The sequence below is a fragment of the Pezoporus wallicus genome, unplaced genomic scaffold (assembly GCF_028554395.1).
Source record: "Pezoporus wallicus isolate ANWC-B61680 ecotype Strahan unplaced genomic scaffold, APGP_CSIRO_Pwel_v1 contig_6412, whole genome shotgun sequence".
Classification (NCBI taxonomy): Eukaryota; Metazoa; Chordata; class Aves; order Psittaciformes; family Psittacidae; genus Pezoporus; species Pezoporus wallicus.
In genome coordinates this window covers 56,512-71,352 of record NW_026639137.1, presented here as the reverse complement: position 1 = coordinate 71,352, position 14,841 = coordinate 56,512, and the positions used below count along the sequence as shown (strand labels likewise).

The window sequence follows — 14,841 nt, the reverse complement described above, 5'->3', positions numbered from 1 at the left end:
GCTGCTATGGGGCTATGTTTTGTATTTGTGCTTGTGTGTTGATAATTCAGGGATGTTTAGTCACTGCAGAGCAGTGCTTACACACAGTCAAAGCCTTTTCTGCTTCTCATACCACCCTATCAGTGAATAGGCTGGGGATGCAGGGGAAGTTGGGAAGGAACACAAACTCCAACTGAACAAAAGGATATTCCATACCATATGACATCATGCTCAACATACAAAGCTGTGGGAAGAGGTGGGAAGGGGGGACATTTGGAATTAGGGTGTTTTGTCTTCCCAGGTCATCATTATGTGTGATGGAGCCCTGAACACCTGCCTGCCAGTGGGAAGTGGTGAATGAAATCCTTGTTTTGCTTTGCTTGTGCACACAGCTTTTGATTTACCTATTAAACTGTCTTCATCTCAACCCACAAGTTTTCTCACTGTTACTCTTCTGTTTCTCTTCCCCATCCCAGCAGGGGAGGAGTGGATGAGCAGCTCTGTGGGGCTTAGTTGCTGGCTGGGGTTAAATCATGACAAGATCCCACCAGCAGTTTGGGACAGATCTAGCCTAGTTCACAAGTCCACCAGAGTCAGCAAGGCAGTTATCAGGGACAAGGAAGAATGCACTCAGGACAGAGGAGAGGAGAGGTGCTGTGACCACACAGCTTCCCCTGGAGATGAGTCGAGCAGGGGACACCAGCCCTCTTTGAATATGGTTACTACTGTCCATAAGCAAATACATAAGAATGAACTTGGCATCTGTCCCTGTCAGTGTAAAAGACAAACTCCAGACATACTGCATCCCCATCTCTCTGCTCCACCAAGACCAGTGGCTGAAATAGAGCACGTTTGATTTGCTTCTTTGGGTAAGGGTCCAAACTCATTTGAATCATGGTAGTGAGGGATATTTAGGTTAACTGAAGACAAGCTGGAGGTGTGCATAGTTGGTTATTTACTTCCAGACATGGGTCTCATAAGCAATATAGCTCATGTGCTGGCCATGCTGCTGACCCCAAAGGACTGTGCACAGCCTTTCCCTGGTGTCTGCAGGGAGTCTCATTAGCACTGCTGTGGTGCAGGGTGCTGCTGGCTGATGTTATGCCAGTGCTTTGGAGAGGGTTGCTAACAGCACTCTGTGGCCAAACTCCTTTACACAATTAACCCAGCTGTATTGTGCCCCTAAATCAATCAGTTGAAGTCTGGGCTCAAGGCTAAAGAATTTGAACCTCCTGGGCCCTGCTTCTTGATCTGGAAATCATTCAGAAAGTGCTCCTGTGCCAATGGAAACCAAGTCACACTCCGCTTCATTTTAGTGGGTTTGCAGCGGGTGACTTAAACCCCATCAGTTAAGTCTGAGACTGCTGAGTTTCAACTTCTTGTTTGTTTTGGGACCATGCCTGGGAACACTGCATATGAATCAGAGCACTGCTGTGCTAGGTACTGTAGAAATACAGAACAGAATAGAGATCTGGGTATATTTAACTCACAAAATGTTAGGCTAGTTTGACTCAGTGATGAAAACACAGCACTGGTTGATTTAACTCTTGCAGGAAGACCTGTTTGGACTGTAGCATGCCCTGAAATGGCTTCAAGACTCATTGGGGGGACTCAGGTTAGGTAGATAAGCCTGCCACAGTGGTGTTGGCATGCAGCAGGCGTAGCAGTAATGATCAGAGAGATAGTCATGGTCTTGTTCTTATTTCTAACAGATTTTCTACCTGTTGGAGGAAGAGTGGGTATGATGCATTTGAGGCCATATTAGTGGTTGGGAAGAAAAGTAAGGGAGGAGAGGGACAGAATGGGATATTACCATTTTATAGACCCTTTTATAGACCATTTTAAAGCTCCCCCAGAAGAACTTCTGTGAGAGGTTAAATCGGCAGAGAACATAGAAGTGAAAGAAATAGGGCTGTTTCTAAAAAAAATCTTGATGGCATTCAATGACAATGCAGGCTGAAGCTTTTGTTTTTTAGATATTCATTAGTATTTACAGCCATAGAAGCTGCAGATGTCCACACAGTAAGTAAGCACAGACCATGCCCGGGGCACGGACAGAGGAATGGAAAGGAAGATAGATAGCATTGCTCCACATTCATGTTTCCCTGGTGCTGGGAATCCACCCAGTGCCAGGTGGTGATTTGGTGCCAGTATAAGAGGAGGCTGAAGCTGATGCACAAACCTGTTTGACCCCAAAAGCCTCTTTGGGTGATCAGGACTGGCTGGAGGATACAGATGTCTCAGACCTCTCTCTTCTCACTGTAGAAGTACTGGAAAGTGGTGCAGAATGAGTGCCACCTCTGTGACAGGGATATCCTGCAGACTGGGGGCATTTGCATGTGACAGGTACCACTCAGTTATGATCCTTGCAGGTGATGCTAGGGCAGGATGGAGAGATGGGCCACCACTTGTGCTGTTTTCCCCCATTATTTGAGTGGCAATAGTGCCAGAGACACCAGCCAGGGAGCTTAGTGCCACCCTGACCTGCTGTTCAGGTAACCATTGCAGTTGTTACTGCAGCAGTTCTGTTTTTAGCACAGAGCATACTGACAGAAAAAGCAGCTGGAGCACATTTATATGTTTTTTGTTTTGGAGATGAAAACGCCCCATGCCCACCACCTGCACTGAGTGCAGACCCACTGATGGCACAGAAAGCACTGGTGCAGCTGGAGCTGCTGCTCTGTGTGGGTTGAGGCAATTCAGAGAACAGCAGCTTTCTGGTACCAATCCCAGTGAGTGCCCAGGGCTGGGCTGCTGTCTGACAGACGTGTGTGACTGCTTGGGCTGGGAAAAGTACCTGGGACAGCCCATGCCCTCGTGGGAGCAGCCACCCAGTTTTAGGAGAGTGCCACGAGAAGGGACTGTGCTGATTCCAGCTCTTTTCTTAGGGCTGCAGTTGTTTGCTGCCTTGATCCTGAGGATCTAACTTCTGAGCAAATACCTCTTACTTTGTGGGTGTGTTCCAGATGCTTTTCTTTGAAATTCATGGAATCATAGAATGGTTTGGGTTGGCAAGGAGCCTAAAGATCATCTAGTTTCAACCCCCTACTGTGGGCAAGGACAATTTCCATTAGACCAGATTGCTCCAAGACCCACCCAGCCTGGCCTTGAACACTGCCAGGGATGGGGCAGCCACAGCTTCTCTGGGCAACCTGTGCCAGTGCCTCATCACCTTCTTTAATTAAATAAATTAAAGCTTAAGGACATGAAAATGCAAATATTTAAAGCCCAAGTGTCTCATCTTCTCTCTCCCTCTTTCCTTTGTGGTCCTGTTTGAAAAGCAAGAAGTGCTTTGGGCACCCTCACCAGGGCTTGTCTCTCCAGGGTCTCTGGCTTCCCAGGGGCGAGACACCTCCTTGAGTCTCAGGATTTCTTCCCTGCTGAGAGACAGCAAACAAACAGCCGGTGCCATGAGGACGAGGTGGTCTGCCTGGGGCAGGCCCTTCTTCAGTAGGCTGGGGGCTGGTGGGGCCGGCTTTCCCCAGTGGGGCAGCCCCCAGCAGCCTGGAGGAATGACTGGAATTCATTGATCCATGCTGGCAGCCTCCCCAGGTCTTGCTGACAAAAAGTGCCTATGCTTTATCTGCTGGGCAGTTTTGAACAATTAGTAGGAAACAGGGCAGAATAAATAGTGCTGCTCGACCTCTGGCCTTTCTCCTTTGGTCCACAGAAGTTCAAGAAATTCCAGGGGCTGGGAGCCAAACATCTGTGTTTCCCCTCAGGAGGTGCCAAACGCTGTGTTCCCTCCAGGAACTGGGCAGGGTATATTTAGAAAATGAGATTCAGAAGCCACCAGTGAGTGGGTAGAGTACATCTGAGCTGTTGCTGTCCTGCTAGAAAGCTTGCATAAGCTTGGGCACATATTTATATCTTCATCCACATGCACTGGATCCTACATACATAAGCATGAACTGACAGGCACTGTGTTTTCTAAAAGTCCTTGCTTTGTTGATGCAGATAATTTTAAAAAATGGGGATTTAAGGACTGTGGTCCTGGTTCCCCAGCTGAAATGTAGGCAGTCTATGCCTGCCAGCTTGAGTGAAGCATTTCCAGCATCAGAGCAGAGCCAGAAATGGTTGTGTTTTCAGTAGCTCTTTGTGTTCCCATTCTCAACTGTGTGAAATCGCTGTGTGTCATGAGGGCCATTTCTCTTACCACTGCCACCAATACCTACCTAAGCTGATAACAGAATTGGAGAAGCACACTGGTGTACAGCTTGAGGTTGGAAACACTTAATTTTGATGTATCCAGGGTGGGGAGGCCCATGTAGACTCCTGATTGGTTCTGCAGAAAAAGGTCTTGTCTTAATGGCATCCGCCACCAACACCATTGCCATGTTTTCAGCTTAGAACCTTGTTTTCCCAGCCAGCAGAGATGTGAGAGCTCAGTTATGGTGGTAGAGTTGGCACCAGAAACAATATACCACCCCTTACTCCTGAGAGTCTGAAGGCCAGAGAACAAATGGGAAAGTCCAAAAAGAGCTAATGGAGCAAAGAACAGTGAAGGTCCCAGAACAGGCTTCTTCCACATTGCATGTGCTGAGACCAAGCAACCTGGAGTCAGATGCTTCTCAGGTGCACAGCTTGGACCCACATTGTATGATGGCTGGAGAAAGGAGATGCTTGGGATTAATTTAAAGCTTGAGAGAAATTCTACCTTGTCATTCTTCTTTTCCCAGGCTTCAAAAGTGGGCAATCTCTCAGTTTTGTTACGGGTCAGGTTTAGTAGTGACTGAGAGGAGTTATTGGGAGAAATGCTTCATGGTTACTGGCAAATGAAAAATAGCAAAATAAGAGGATAAGTTATTGTAATTTATTGTTTAGACACAGTTTGTCCTTCGCCCTTTGGAGGGCAGATGGGAAAACAGAGTACTTCGGGTCTCCTGATGGCTTATTTGGAGCAGTTTGTGTTCAGGATATTGCCAAATTCCAGCAGAATTTCTCCTAAGGAACTGAGAAACTCCTCATGACAGCCGAGATCCCTACAAATGTCTTGTGCCCATCCATTCTGCATCTGTTTTGGACACTGACAGTACATGTGGGATAACTGGTTATTACAAACTGTTCCCTGAGGCATTTCGCTGATCCATTGCCAACTGGTTTAGCAATACTTCCCTGTGCAGTCTCCATTTGTGATAAACTGTCAGTCCTACAGTGGAGTGCATCTGGAATCTTGAGTATAGTTTTGCAAGCCATAAAGAAAAGCTGTGTGTCTCTGTAGCAGATTATAATATTTTGATATTTCCCAGATTGCTTGCGCTCTCATGCTTTAATGCTACCCAGAGTCTTCCAGAAGAATGCTCATCACACACGTGCCCTAAATAATGTGCTTATGATATTTATAGACATGCAAATTTGCCCATTTCTGCCTGTGTGGTTTCAAAAATAAATCATGAGTGATGGCCTTTTTAATCTTTAGTGTATTTTCCTTGAGTTCTGAACACTGAACACATTTGTAATTACTGCCATTATTGCTGCTGGTTGCTTTATTAAGCCTACAAAGTGCACTCAGATTTAAAGGTAGAAATCTAATTACAGCTCAGACCTGGGGAGAAAAGACAGCATTTGGTGGTAGAAAGCACTTACACGAACACCAATATGTTTCCAGGAGAAACATTTTTTTGTTTTGTTCTTGTATGTGAGCATCCCTCTGTGAAGCTCAGGAAAGGATGCATGACATCTTGTGCCATTGTGTCTATGGGATCACAATGGCTATTCATAGCAAGGAATTGTTTTGGGGGTCATCCAGCTCCTCTCTAATGGCTGCAATGAATCAAGCTGTGTGCAGGCGTCAGATAATCCCACAGAAGAATTCAAAACAGGCTTATCTCCAAAATACAGAGAAAATAGGAGTATGTGTCATTGTAAGTGGTTTTCTGGAGTGACAGAAGTGTGCAAACTCTTTGCGGTGTTGTATAACATTGCTCTGCACGTGTTGTTCTCCTCCTTCTGCAAATCAACCATTTAATGTAATTATAGCTGCTATTGGCAAAAGGCACTCACAGCACTAGCTAGCTTCTGAAGAAAACTGCTGCTGAGATGGGAGTGCTTTCAGCTTAGAAACATTTAGGAAGTGATTGAAAGGACCTTAGGACCTCATAGCAGCCTTCCAGTATCTGAAGGGGGCCTATAGGGATACTGGGGAGGGACTCTTCATTAGGGACTGTAGTGATAGGACAAGGGGTAATGGGTTAAAACTTATATAGGGGAAGTTTAGATTGAATATAAGGAGGAAATTCTTTCCTGTTAGGGTGGTGAGGCACTAGAATAGGTTGCCCAGGGAGGCTGTGAATGCTCCATCCCTGGCAGTGTTCAAGACCAGGTTGGACGAGGCCTTGGGTGATATGGTTTAGTGTGAGGTGTCCCTGCCCATGGCAGGGGGGTTGGAACTTGATGATCTTAAGGTCCTTTCCAACCCTAACTATTCTATGATTCTATGATTCTATGACATTTGTCTTTCAGCCTCATGCAATCCAGAGGTAAACGGTCTTACTGTCCCCTTGATGGTGCCTGCTTCTAGAGGAGAAATAATGATCTGGAGTGGCTAAAAAGAAAGCCTCTTTCCCATCCCTTTGTAATGAACTGTGTTATGACTGTCTCCGGTTGCATTTTGTTTGCATTTGGAATCCCAGAGACTAACTCCAGAGAATAATTTACAGGGCTGTTAAAACTAGACTCACGCAGATGTCCACTTACATAGAATCATAATGGTTAGGGTTGGAAAGGACCTTAAGATTATCTAGTTCCAACTCCCTTGGCATTGGCATGGAAGACTCTTCAAGACAGGTACTCAACTGATGCGAGAACTCAGATCTAACCAGGAGATGTTTATGTGTCTATGTGTGTATTCAGTTATATACATATATGTGACTACTCTCTGTAAAGAACTTCTAGAATTTCTAGCAAAACTGTTGCTTTGACTGGCTTTTACCTACTGCTGAGTGCAAGAGGGACAGATCATTACTGACTGGGTTTATGTGGCTTTTGAGTGAATGTAACTTGGGTATTGTAACTGCTTGTCTCAACTGACTGCAGGGAGCTGTGGGCTGGCAGTCCTGGGCAGCAGATGGTCTTAATTCTCTTGAATTTACTGCTTGATGCCTCTGACTCCCTCCTGCAATAGTATCAATGACAGCTCAAGTGGTGGGTTTAAGGTTTGGCACAAAACCTAAGCAAAACTTTTGTATTCCCTAAATCAGAGCAAACTCACCCCTGGCTCTGCACTGTGTCTGGTGGAAGAAGAGTTTTGCAGCTTCGCCTGGCACAGGCACCCCTGCATGAGGGGGTTTGAATGAGGGCAGTTGAGCTGTGCTGGAAGATTAATTATCTCCTCTCACAGAGGGTAGCGGCAACCATCCTTTACCCATCCTCGCTCTATCAGGCCATGGCAGAGATATGAAGCTCAAACAGGAGGGTGTGATTTATATTATGAACCTTCAAAAGGGAAACTGCTGACTGACTTGTGTGCTAGCTCTCATCTTTTCAGAAAACCATCTTCAAAAGAAAAAGGGAGTGAAAATATCTCTGAAACTCATTAGAAAAAAAAGATAAAATGTTACTTGAAATTATCTTCCAGGGTTTGTCCCTCAGTGACAAATTGTGATAGATTAAGTTCCAGAAAGCAGCATTTTCATGGCCATGGCCATGGCTACTCAACAGAGAGAGGAGTTTACAGCTGGATTCAACAAGAACTTATTGAGACTTGGGACTTTTTGTGCTGGGTGCTGTACAAACACAGAGCAAAACCAGAGACAGGCACACAGTACAAGGAAGAAGTGATTACTCTCATCCTTGAACATGTGGGCACCAAAAGCACAACACAGGGATTACTGGTTAAACAATTTACCCAGGACCTGAGTTAGCTCCTGCCAAGAAAAAGAATGCTGTGTTAACGGGACGTTTAGTTTGACTGCTCTGATATTTTGGGTTTATTTTCAGCATCATCCAGAAAGTCTGAGGCAGTGCGAGCAACTGAAATGAGATATTTTCAATCTCAGAACAGGGCACTTACCAGAAGACATGGTAAGTATATATTATGATGATGGTGTATTTCTCATCCAACAGTTTCTCAAGAAACTTCAGGAAGTTTTCCAGCACATTTAGAGCATGTCAGTGGACTCAGATTGGAAGGGACCTCCGGAAAGCCTGTGCCCCAGCCTCCCACCCTTGCCTAAAGCAGGGCTGAAAGCCTTAAGCATGAGAGTCTAAGCCTGGAGTGTTCCCTCAAACCCCATTGTTGCAGGGCTCTCCCTGGCACCCAGTCAAATAGGTACATCTTTTCCCAGTGCCTCTAAATCTGCCTGTATCTGACCTTTTATTAGCACTTCTTCTGTCTATTCTGATCATACAGCACTTAAAAAGGCTTTATCCCCCCTGCTCAAGCCCTTAAATCTTTCTGGACTTGTAGCTTCATTTCTGTCTCCTAAGATGTCGTGGTTTAAACCCAGTCAGGTAATTCGTTCACTCACTTCCCCCCCTTTCTTGCCCTCCCCCTGCTCTCGGAGGGACAGAGAGGAGAATCAAAAGAATGCAACTCCCATGGGTTGAGATAAGAACAGTTTAGTAACTAAGGTATAACACAAATCACTACTGCTACCGCCAGTGATAATAATGATAAAGGAAATAACAAGGGAAGAGAATACAACACCTCAGCACCAGCCGACCGATAACTCGCCCCCCTCAGCCCGACCAAGCACCGACCGATACCTCCTCCAACCCCGCAGTCTCCCAGCCCTTCCAGCTAACTCCCAGTTACATCCCGGGCATGACGTGCTGTGGTATGGAATAGCTCTTTGGTCAGTTTGGGTCAGGTGTCCTGTCTCTGCTTCCTCCTGGCTTCCCCTCCTCCCTGGCAGAGCATGAGGCTCACAAAGTCCTTGGCCAAACCAAAACATTGCTATCAGTTCTGTTCCCAGGCCGAAAGTCAAAACACTGCACTGCACCAGCTACCAAGGAGGAGAAACATGACTGCTACTGCTGAACCCAGGACATAAGAGCAGGTGGATTTTCTTGTCACCTCCATGCTGGGTCAGGGAGCCCAACATGGCACAGCACAACATGCTGGGTTCAGGGCTGAGCCTCAGCATGTGCAAAGTCATGTTGCCAGACCAGGGTGTGCTCAGGAACTATGCCAGGCACTTTGGTGGCTGAGCAAGCAAACCAGCTTTCCCAGCACCGTGCAGGAATGTCCTCTGCTCGATGGGATTTACACAGGAGTAATCTGAGTTTAAGAGTTGAGATCCCATTGTCGGGGACATTCCTGCCATCCCTTTGGGCTCAAGCAACAACTAGCTGTATTTGGATAAAGCAGAAATGAGCTTTCTTTCTCACTGCTTTGCTGCTTGGTGCCTGTGTTTGTGGTTTTCCTTTTTGCATTTCTGAATAGCAGTGAGCTGACAGGCTTTCTTTTTATCTAGAAACCAGTCTGATGAAGACAGCACCTTGGCAAGTCCCTTCACACTCCTCACCATTTCCCCAGTACCCTCAGCCCTGACCAGGGATTGTCACCAGGAGCTCTGCATTTTCATGCTTTTCCTGCTGGATCTCTTTGAGACATGACAGCTATGGCAGTTATTTCATTGTTGTGGTTACCTGGAGAAGGGCTATTTTAGCACATAACTGCTCATGCTTTACTTATTCAAAATGCTTTCTATGAATGTCTCACACTGAGCTTGACTTTGAAGGAAGTTTTGAGAAACTTTGAGAAACTTTACATTCTTCCAAGCTTTCAATTTTTGTTATGCTTCATACCCCAAATTGCAGCCCAAAAAGAACAAAGAGGAGAGTCTGTGGTAGTCCTTACAGTTTGGGCTGGGATCTAAGAAGACCGATTGCCCCTTCCCAGCCCTGGAAGAACCTGTGGTGGGACACTGAGGTCCTTCAGAGGGAACCCACAGCATGACCAACTCTCAGACATCCCAGAGAGCCACAGCATGGCATTAGTGAGACCAGTATAAATTTAGCATAAATAAAAGTGGTTTGACACCCTTCTCATTGTGTACACAAACACCATGTTCAAGCAAATCAGTGAAATCAAAGCAGCACGATGAGAGACGTCAATTCAGGATTCATGCACAACTCACTGGCAGCAGAATCTGCCTACTGAACATTAAAAACTAAACCAAAATGTAACTTACAATTTTTCTGAAATATTTAAGCTTTGGATAAATAGCTGTCTTAAGATCATTCAGATGTGCTTTTGCTACAGCACCATATGCATTTAAAACATCAGATTATCTCGGTATGTGAGCATCTGTGTTGAGTGAAGGATGGATATAGCCATGCTGGGGCAAGCACACATAAGAATTCTGGTGGAAATCCTATACCAAAAGTGTTCAGAAGTTAAAAATGTGACTGGAAAATAATAGTAACATTAAGCAAAGGCAAATTTATACCCACCATTGGTGTTCAGGGGCTTCATTTTTTTAACTCCTTCCTGCTGAGAAACAGGTATCAAACCACACATTCTAATCCAAGAAACCCTGGTTTATTGGATGTTCAGTGAAAAAGAGGAAACTTGGCTCATTTTTTCATACCTTGCTTTTTCAGTAAAACACACTGACCTGCATTTTCCCCTGATTTTTGCATAGCTGATGTAAAAGCCATCTATCACGTAAGATGGGCATGATAATATTGGTGTCTTTAATCACATCTCCTATTAGGACAAGGTAAGAAGGATAGGTGTGAAGGAAATGAAAATTTCCACAGACACTGACCTGCAGAGGCTCATATTCAAACGATAAACCTGAGGGGTTTAACTTTGACTTTGCAAGCTAATACAGTGTTTTAGAGCAAGAAAGCAGAGACACGCTGAGATGAGGAGTGAGGCAGAAGTGTTTTTTGCCTTCCTATGTAGACTACCTAACCCAACAGTGAATCTGCTCAACTTCTTCAACTATGCAGGACTGAGCCAGCAGGAGAGAGCAGACTTCCAAATTTACACCATAGCAATCATGATGGCAAAAGCCACAGCTTCTTAAATCTCTCTAGATCAGGGCTGCCTATGCTGGCCTTGGTGCTCCTGCAGGGAGCCAGGTCAGGGAGATGAGCAGTCTGAAAATGACTTTTTGGCATGGCTTTGTATGCAGCCACAGCAGTTGGCTAACCCACCATTCCGTGCAGTTGCAGGAGAGCCTTCCAAGCCCTCCTCACCAGCTCCAAGATGCTGTCAGGTGTGGGGGTGACTGGTCCTGTAGTGTTGCTCGCAGCATCTCAGTTCTCGTCATGTCTGTGAAATATAAGATGCTCTCATGGGGTTTCAGGTGCTGCATGGAAGAGCTGGTTTTACTGGCCACATCTTCACTGGAGTTCAAGCTCCATTTGGTGGTAACAACCAAAATGTGAAGTGCCAGGGGTTAGTCACATGCTATGCTACTTAAGTAACTTGCTAAAGAGCTGGTTAGGGCATTTGAATGTGCCAGCTGAAATAGTTTATTCAACTCACAGGCCTAGCTGCTGAGGGTGCACAGGGAGGCAAGGCTAAGCATCAGAAATTTAATATGAGCCATTCATAGCCTTGACTTATTTTGCCTTTGACTTGGTGACTGCTGTTGCAGTTCCTGACTTTTTGAAGCAGAAGACATGGCAGGCCCCATACATAAAAACATTGCTTCCTCCAGGAGGCTTTGTTTAGAGGGGTGCCAAAAATAAGTAAGGAGGTTACTTGGTCATGAACGAGTTTTCAAATATTGGGCCTGGACAACCTGAATATCTTTTGTTTCTTGTAAAAGGAAGATTTGGGTTGCTGCGGGGAGGGAAACGGAGTTCAAAATTTGAGGTCCTGTTTGAGTTTCTGGGTTTATTCTTGCCTCTGCACTGGACAAATCACAGCAGTAAGCCCCCTAGCTCCAGGGAGTGGGCAAGGGCTGGAGGCTGGTTTCTGGCTAGATGGGGCAGTCCCAGGGCTCAGCCTTTCCCCAGACCAGGTCTGCAGCAGTGGTGATGCCCAGGGAAGGCAAGAACAGGAGGCAGGCGCCTGGTGGCAAAGGGACACACCAGGTCCTTGCTCATCTCCAGGTATTGAACTCCCCTGATCCACAGCTTTTTAACAGCTCAGTAAACCTGACCCTGAAAACTCCTGGGGCTCATTGCATTGATGCGTTGAAACAGGGATAGGAATCTGCATGCAGAGCTGTCTGTGTGTGTTATGAAACCTGCTGCATGCAGAGCTGTCTGTGTGTGTTATGAAACCTGGGGTATGTGGAGAGAGAGGGAGGGCGAGGAATGTTTAGGATTATTTCTGGTTTGTACCCAAGGGTGCCATTTGTTCACATAAGTATCCTTAGCAGAATAAAATACTTTTTATTGAAACATTTTTTTGTTGCTTACTGGCAGCCACTCCAATTATCTCTTCCACCACATCCCTGAAGCCAGGCTCCAAGGTAAACAAGTGAAAACCCAACAGCTGGAATGCAAAGCCTTAGCTGAGATTGAAAGCTTTTAATAGATCATATTCTGCACATTTATATTATCTGGGGTGTCAGCAATAGAAAGAAATAGGAGATTTCCTAATCTCACCAGAAACAACACCTTGCTGCCCCACCTGTAAGAAATCCCCAGTCCACAGCAAAGGCTTCATTAGTCTCAATTGGTGAAGAACCCGAGTAGGCACAGTAACAGCTGATCTGGATTTCCCACATCCCCAAGTTTTGGGGTGTAACTCGTGGAGAAATTACTTTGCATTAGAAAAAGAGTCCCACGCAATGAAAGTCCTTATAAAGCTGTGCTGAATTAGCCTGAATTTTTACTTCAAAAGAGAAGGCTCCCATCACATAGATGTGTTTGGTTTCAGCATAATTTCAGAATGAAACATTATTATTATTTTGAAGTGGGTTTTTTGATTTGTTTTTCACAGCATTGTTTGGTATCACAGTTGAAAATAAAAAAAAAATAAATTTTTTAACTAAATTAATTTTTTTTTGTTGTTTGTTTTGAGAGAGTATTACTTTGGTGAAGACACATGGAATATCAGGATAATGCATAACTGATGAGAAAACAAGTTCAAATCACCATGCCCCTTGCCACACAAGATTTTGATCCTGGGTGCATGTCTCCTTGTGGACCCATTGGGCAGGTGGGATAGGAGAGAAAACCATTGTTGATTTTTAGCATGATAAGGACAGCCTCTGAACAGTGGCTCACTCCAGAGATGTGTGTTAGTGCACCCTGCTGATTAAACACCAGCGAGGTTTTGAATTTTTTCTACTGGTTTTTGGACAGAGGGAAAAACATCTTGGTGTGTCTGAGATAATTTCTGCAGAAATCTTGGTTGTTTTATCATCTCCTTCAGAGCAATTCAGATTTTACATGTCTACAGAGAAATATGAACTCCAGGCTAAGGCTAGCCTAGAAGACGGGAAAGTCTCTAAGGGAAAGTCTTCTACCCAGTCATGAACCTTCACTGCAGCAACACCATCAGCACACTGACACACAGTGCAAGGCAGTGCATGGAAAATGTAACTGTGCCAGGTTGAAGCATTCATATCAGTGAGATCTTGTTTGCTTCTTGGCCTCATCTGCATAGACGAGGCAGTTCTCTTTTCATGTACCCCTTGGGTCAGTTCTTGTGCCCAGTATACCAGATCATGTCAGTGCTCAGGCTTAAAAATCAGCCCAATCAAAAACGCCCAAACCTGAACTAAACCTCATCTCCACCCAGATCAGCAAAGCCATGCTCAGAATTTCCAGTGTTGCTCAACAAAGCTGATGAGGAGTGACGAGAAGACTGCAGGGTTGGGATGGTGAAAGAGCAGGACCGCTCCTTTTATTGGCAGCTCAACCACTGGGATTAAGCCAATCATAAACTACATCCTTGGAAGGACACCGCTTATATTTGCAAAGCGTTCTGGGATCCTCCAGTTCCAAGTTATACAAACTTTTTATATTGATGCCATCATTTATGCTCAATGAACATCTAGAAATGCCATGAGCATATCTAGTTATTATGAGCACATCCCAGTGATGCTCCCCTGGGCCTGACATACACATAACAGAGGTGCAGCCTGGGTGTGCTCCCCATGTAGTCAGCCACTCCTCAGCTAGGGTCATCTTCCATTAGTGTTATAAAAAGCCCGCATTTTTCATCAATGTCTCAGAGAGCTCCACATTTGGCCTGTGTAACTCATCAGCTGGCCCTCTGCTGACCTTGCCGTGCCTGGCCAGGGCTGTGCCCTGCTCCTGTTGCTGTTGGATGACACCTGGAGGATTGCTGCTATTCCTGACGAGCTTCCCACCAGCGCAGAACACAGCACTTCCATGAGCTGGGCTGGGTGCGACCACAAGCAGCTGCTCAGAATCTGTGCAGACAAAATTCCCAGCTGTAGCTGTCTGTTCACGTAAATGTTTGGAGGCCAAGGCAATAGAATATGAGAAACACATTCTTACCGGGCATGGATTCAAAGGGGGTCGCATGTAAAGGGATTAGAAGTGACCAGCCCCACAGCTGTTGACATGGTACCTCACAGCAATCAAAGTGCTGAACTATGTCCATGCATCAGGATGCAGCAGATGACCTGAACTTGATTTTACAAGTGAAATGTTGAACAATTTGCATGAAAAATGCTTGTATTAAAAATATGCTAATATTTCTGAGTGAAAATCTGAGGCTTAGCATTCATCTGGGACACATGAACAACCTGAGGATCTGGGAAATCCAGTGAGGAGAGTGGCTAAATGCTATCTATCTCCCTCATCTCCTCCACCAATCTTAAAGTTACTGAGTGCTAAATTGGCATAATTTAAAAGGCTTTTTGACTTCTCTAAAGTGTATACTGACTCCACCTCTGAAGGCTGCCTTCCAGCCAGGAATGAACTAGAGCACTGTGGTCTCTGCTTGTCCCACTGTGGCACAGGAAGCAGAAGAGA

General features: G+C 45.4%; 1 long non-coding RNA gene across 1 annotated transcript in view; it reads left to right on the top strand.

Moving 5' to 3' along the window:
* The window catches only part of LOC130601605 (uncharacterized), a 31,913-nt gene extending 22,343 nt beyond the window's left edge, over positions 1-9,570 (top strand). The window contains exons 2-3 of the long non-coding RNA XR_008972719.1: positions 7,918-8,001; positions 9,396-9,570. This is a non-coding gene — a long non-coding RNA (uncharacterized LOC130601605). The remainder of the gene's footprint in view (positions 1-7,917; positions 8,002-9,395) is intronic.
* The last annotated feature ends 5,271 nt before the right edge of the window (positions 9,571-14,841 follow it).